Source organism: Camellia sinensis, chromosome 2, assembly GCF_055761805.1.
Source record: "Camellia sinensis isolate YWXY chromosome 2, ASM5576180v1, whole genome shotgun sequence".
NCBI lineage: Eukaryota > Viridiplantae > Streptophyta > Magnoliopsida > Ericales > Theaceae > Camellia > Camellia sinensis.
In genome coordinates this window covers 35,356,925-35,363,514 of record NC_138962.1, presented here as the reverse complement: position 1 = coordinate 35,363,514, position 6,590 = coordinate 35,356,925, and the positions used below count along the sequence as shown (strand labels likewise).

The 6,590-nt window shown below is 31.6% G+C and overlaps 1 pseudogene; it reads left to right on the top strand.

Annotated features, from left to right (window-relative positions):
- Positions 1-3,162: 3,162 nt before the first annotated feature.
- Positions 3,163-5,761, top strand: LOC114316057 (putative protein phosphatase 2C 23 pseudogene; annotated as a pseudogene).
- Positions 5,762-6,590: the final 829 nt, after the last annotated feature.

The following is a 6,590-nucleotide window of genomic DNA, read 5'->3' as shown; positions in this document are numbered from 1 at the left end:
TATGAAATTATAAACCTTAAGGAGCATAATGTAATTTTTAAAATCACAATAATAATTTATAATTTAAGTAAATCTCAAGAGGTGTGTTTGTAATTTACCCTTATTTTTTTGTTTTAAGTAAGCCTCCGTTTATCTTGAGGTAAAATATTTTAGTTATTTATTATTATTTGATTAAACAAAAAGTAAGTAAAAATATTTTTGCATAATTTTTTCAAAAATAATTTGTTTTTAAAATTTGTGTAAGTCATTTTTATAAAATTGATTCTCATTCACTATATTTTTAATACATTTTGTCTTTTTAAATAAATATCTTAACTTATTAAAAAGTCATAAATGATATTTTATTAAATCAAAAAAAAATAGGCAATAACATGTTTTGTCCAAATGTCAACCAAATATTGAAAAACAAAAATAAAATAAATAAAAAACGTGTAAATCAATTTACAAGAAAGAAAAAAAAATTGTAAAATATTTTACGTCGGTATAACCGGAGCCTAAATTACATTCACCTCCCTTAAAATATTAAAAAAATACAATTAACTTTATATTTTTTATATAATTACATTGACTTTTCTTTTTGTAAGATTAAAGTGATTAAAATTAATGCACATCATGAATCAACATTAAAATAAATAAACATATATGTTTTAGCATAGACTGACACATTATTAGTAAAAAAAATGGTCTACACGTTAAAAGACTAAGGGGTAATTGTATTTTTTTTTTAAATTTCAAGAAGTCCATGTAATTTATTTATACATTTTAAAAATAAAATTGATTGATTTTTTTAAAATTTTAAATTAAAATCATTTATGTTTTAAGTTCTTCTAAACTAGATGACATCTAAATATTTAAGAAAATAAAATTTAATTAATTTTATCCAAAAAATAAAAATAAAAATAAAAATAAAAATAAAAATAAAAACTAAAAAGTTCGTTTTTGAAAATTTTTTAGAGATTTTTTTATAAAATAAAATAAAATATTTTAACTTTTAAGACCATTTATACCGACTTTAAAAAAATAAAAATCAACTCAAAATAAAATAAATAAATAATATTAAAGAGCGGCATTGGGCCGCTGTAACGATAGCAAGACCAGACGAAGTGGGCTGAGCCCAACTCTGTTGATTTGCATGGGCCTTCAGTCGGTGTGGTCCAAAGCTTTGATGGATGAGATTAAATGAAAATTTGGAAAAAGTGTTATTTGTGCGGAATAAATTTGAAAAATAAAAAAAAATTAAAAAAAAAACTCAAAATGAATATATATAATCTTTTTGTTTTAGAAAATTCTTGATATATTACAATCGATATTTGTTTTCTATATTCTATGCCAAATTTTAGGTTGGGTCAATCTAGCATTTAGAAGGGGTTGTATTTTTTTTTTTTTCTTTGTTTTGTATATTTTGTTATATTTTTTCCCAAGTTCTAAACAAAATCTTAATTACTAAATCATTGGTACATTTTTTTTTATTATCATATTAAACATTTAAGAAGTTAAAATATGATCAAAGTACATGACAAACTTTTAGTTTTAAATTTCATTCCTATTATATTTTTTGTGATTTGGCATCATTTCATTAAAAAAATTTGATCTAAGGTTTTTATTTTTAAAATTTTATTTTTTCTAAATCTTAATTCCAAAAATAAATAAATCTTTATTAGTACCACTAGTACCTTTATGCTGTGTTTGGTTTGGGGATTTGATGAGGGATTTGAAAAGGGAAAGGGAAAAGGTGTGTGAAACTAGGTGAAATATAGGCATGTTTTATTCACATTTCACCTACCTTTTCCATTTCTCTTTCCAAATCTATCCCCAAATTCCCCAACCAAACACAGCATTAAAGTGGGCTTGCTAGAACTAGGGTTAACGAGTTGGGCTCAACTGCAACTAAAATTGTTGACTGAAAACATGGCCCCTTTAAAGAGAATTAGTTTCGGCCTAATAAAAATAATTGCAAAGTTCTGGCTATTACATATAAAAAATGGGGAATTAGACTTATTTATCATATAAATTTATTTTAATTCTCAAAGATAAATTTATCATTTTCATTTCCATCTAAAATAATAATAAATTTATCGTAATAATTTTTTTAAAAAATATAATTCAACTACTGACAGTTATTACATCATATTTAAATGCAAATAAATTAAAATTCACAAATATTATTTTGATAAAATTTCAGTATCTTTACCGGTAATAAATATCTCAAAAACACAAAATACATCTAGAAATTTAAATAAAATATAAAAAAAAATCATTATCAAAACGATAGGTAAATATGTTGGAAAAAATGGTTTTTTTGTGACTTTAATTAAATATTAAAGTGGGTCCCAACCATCTATTGTGTTTGGTCCAAGTGGGTCTAGATACTTTGCATTCAGATCTTTACACCACAGATAGAATGGCTAAAAACCATTGAGATTTGAATGAGAAATTACCTCATGAAGTTAGCTTCATGGAAAAAGTAATGAAGTTTGTAACTCCTGCATTTATTACAGAGTTTAATAGAGCATTAATGGGGTTTGTAACTCCTGCATTAATGGGGTTTGTAACTCCTGCCTTTATTGCAGAGGTTAATAGTGCATTATAAACAGCCATAAAGGCTGGAGGCTCTTCCTTTCTCCCCTATACATGTATAAATTGAGACCCTCCTGTCAAGTCTCAAACACAGAAATTGTTTCTTCTATTCTTTAGTCAGTTTGTCAAAAAGTTCCTACTATGAGAGAGTGCTGCCACTGTTTTGTTCGCTAAGCTAGACAGATAGTGCTTCTGTTGTAGCTAGTTTTGACCGTCGTATCCTGGGAGACAGACGCCGGGATTCCTCAAGCACTCGACCTGTGAGGCGGCGAAATCTGTTTTAAGGAAACTGCTACCGTACAGGCTTCGGTTTCGTTTCTTTACCCTTTTATTATTGTGTATTTATGTTAAAATTTAGTTATAATTATCTACATGTATTCTTGATATATAATTTAATTTTTTCATAAATCTATTTATTTAATTTCACAAGATGAACAACAAAATATTTAAAAAGGAAACTCACTCAGCACTTACGAATTCAAGTCTCCTTATCCACTCCCACCATATCCTATTCTGAAAATAAAAAATTGAAAAAAAATCAAGGCTCATATTTTTTATTATACAATTCACTTATTTATAAATGCTATGACCAGTAACCAAGATGAAATGAATCTTCTGGGCAACCCACAAAGCAAAGGAATCACTGGTAAAAGAGATCTTAGAGATCATTAAAAAAAAAAAAAAAAAAAAAAAAAAAAAAAAAAAAAAGGGATAAATTACATTGACACCCTTTGAGATTTGGTTCAATTATTATCCACCCTTTGACGTTTTAGAAATTACATTCCCACCCCTTTGGTTAATAGTCTCATTTCATAAATCTCCCTACTTATATAAAAGGTAACAACTCCTAGTAGAAAAATAGAGGAAATTAAATTTAAAAAAAAAAGTAAAAGAAAAGAGGAAAAAAAAGAGAAAGTAAAGCAAAGTAAAAATAAAGAGAGTTCATGAGTTCAATGTTTTCATTCCGTCAAAATAATTACAATGACAGGGGGGTTAGCGTAATTTTCCAAACGTCAGGGAGTAATATGTATTAAACCAAAATCTCAGGGGTTGTAAGCGTCATTTACCCAAAAAAATATTATAAAAAATAATTATGAAATATTCTTTATTTTTAAATTACAAATACAATAAAATATCATACACTAATTAAAGAATAAAAAAAATTATAAAATATTTTATAATAATTTTTTTACAATCCCTAATATTATTCTTGGTAAAAATTCAAAGGAGTTGGCAAAAGTAAGAAAAATTCTTGGGTACAGATAGGGTACCATCTGACATGTCGCATGGTTCCTTCAACTAATCACAAATACCATAACCTCTCATGTTGTCTCCCTATCACTCAACACAGAAACATAGCCAAAAAAAAAAAAAAAAGCTTTAAGTATCACATGACATTTACCTATCTGTCGTCAAAAAATTCTCCAAAAGTAGAGCTGTATGCGCACGTTAGAAGTTGCCCCCCACCGTGTTATAAAAAAAAAAAAGGCACGTCAGTGGGGTTCGAGGATGTTTCCTGAACGCCGCGGGCGTATTCCGCCCCCACACCCCCCAACCTTCGCGTGCGAACGTTTTTTAACTTCGAAAAACTAAACGCGACGTAACAGTAGATTTCCATCACCATTTTCTATTCCCACGTTTATTCCACTTCGGCCTCTTTTTGACCTGAGGTTAAAAATCATTTTTTTAATTTTTAATTTCTTTTAAGTTATGTATTTTTTTTAAAAAAAAATTAAGAAAAACTGAAAACTTAACTTTTAAATCTAATGGTCAAAATAATCCTTCATGATAAAGAGTGCGTATAATATTACATACTATGGTTGTATTAGTTTGGGGATAAAATTATATTATATTAGCTTGTTCAATCTTCAATTTTATGTTTGGATATAAGTACAGTCCCTAAACTGTACATACCTGCAGGGGTGTTTGGAAAGTTGACTTGGTATTTTTTTTTTGATTAAAATAGTTAATAAAAATAAAATAGATTAAAATAATTAATTAAATAAAAGGAAAAATTATAAAAAAAAAAAACCAGAGTTTAGTATTTTTTTCAAATTAAACCGTAAGTTTCCAATTGTGACAATTTGTATCCCACCATTCCACTGTGTTTCAATCCGATCCCACCATCCATTCTGTCTCTATCAATTAACGGAAGATTGATTTGGACGCCAAAATTGCATTAACCTTCATGATTTAGGGCAAAAGACACCCCCTCATTTTCCAGTCCGTCTCTCTTCCTTCAAAGTCGACTTCGAAGACACCACTACCACTTTCCAATCGATCTCTGGCGCCTCTGTCAGTGCCAACACTTCCACCCCTCTCTCCACTACCTTGGTCGATCTCTACAGCTACAACTCCATCGATCGAGCCTCCGCTTTCGAGAGCTCCACCTCTTTCGTTTCCATTCCTCTCCAACCTATTCCTCGGAATTCCATGAGCTCAAGTCTTTTGCCGTTAAATTCTTGGGAAAATTCGGGTTCGGGCCCGATGGAGAGGGGGTTCATGTCCAGTCTGATCGAAAAAGGGTTTTTGTCGGGACCTCTCGATCGTGGAATTTTCCCGGGGCCTCTCGAAAAGGGTAGTGACGATCATTTCTAGAGGAGCTACTCTCATTGGGGTTTTTCTTTTCGACCCAGATCGAGAAAAGGGTCGTTGATTCGGGTCCTACAGGGAGCGATATCGAAGATGATTTCACAAGGGCAAAATTTGATTGTTGAGCCGATTAAATGGGTTGTTTTTGTGAAAGAATAGGATTGGATTGTTAGGTGTAAGAAGCAAAATAAGTTGACAATCAGCAGTGTGAATTTGAGCACAGATGGTAGTTTAGATGATGATGATTCAATGGGTAGTCAGAATCTTCAATAGGCACAAGAAAAGGCCGGTGAGGATCCAGTTCATGTCGTTGTTTCGAAGGAACATGGATGGGTTTTCGTTGGAATTTACGATGGGTTTAACGGTCCTGATGCACTTGATTATCTTCTTTCCAATCTCTTCTCTGTTGTTCATAAGGAAGGGTTTGTTGTGGGATAACAAGTTTGAGTCCTCTAATCCCAATTCCTTTGTTCCATTCGAAAACTCAAATTCAGAAAATGGAGGGGTGTCTTTTGTCCTAAATTATGAAGATTATGGAAATTTTGGCACCCAAATCAGTCTTCCATTAACTGATAGAGACGAAGATGAATGAGGGGATCAGATTGAAACACGAGTGGAATGGTGGGGTACAAATTGTCACAATTGGAAACGTAGGGTTTAATTTGAAAAATGCACTAAACCCTGGGTTTTTTTTGTAATTTCCCCTAAGATAAAATATCACATTTAAATCATAATTGTTTAATTTATTCTCTCACAATCTTCAAATTAACTACAAAAAAAAAAAAGGTTAACTATTATCCTATGTGTGTCAATTCCGACCACACTGCCAAATTAATACTTAGCTGGAGAACACTGGCAGAATAGATAAGTCCCGAACGACTTACAACAGAAAGAGGAGATTCCGGCGGTGGTTCATCCACCCGGGGGCACTCCGATGATCAAGTCAGTTATCTCTCAAAGATAGCAAAAGTGCTTACCTCACTATTCAGAATATAAATTGCATACCTTAGACCTATGGAGGTGCCTCTCTTTTATAGCCAACACAATCCTAGTCCCAATAGAAGCCTAGATTCAATGAACTTAGGATTATTGCTAATCTTGGACTCCCAGTAGGATTGCGATAAACTCTCTAAGAGTCTTATCATTACCCAAACTGAAGTCCCATTCAATCCAGGACTCTTGTCCTTTATCCGCTTATCCCGGACTCCGATATCTTCGGAGATAACCTCGGCCTAGCCGAGATCACCTCGGCATCACGACCAGTACACGTGGCATCTCGGCTGACACTTCGGCGTCACCTTGGCCACGTGTTGGCACTCAGAAAATATGTCCCCACAACTGTCTCTTAGGTTCTATTACCTCGGCATCCTGAGGTGATGGAACCTATATCGTTTCTTCCATTTAGCATGTCGGCTAAGATC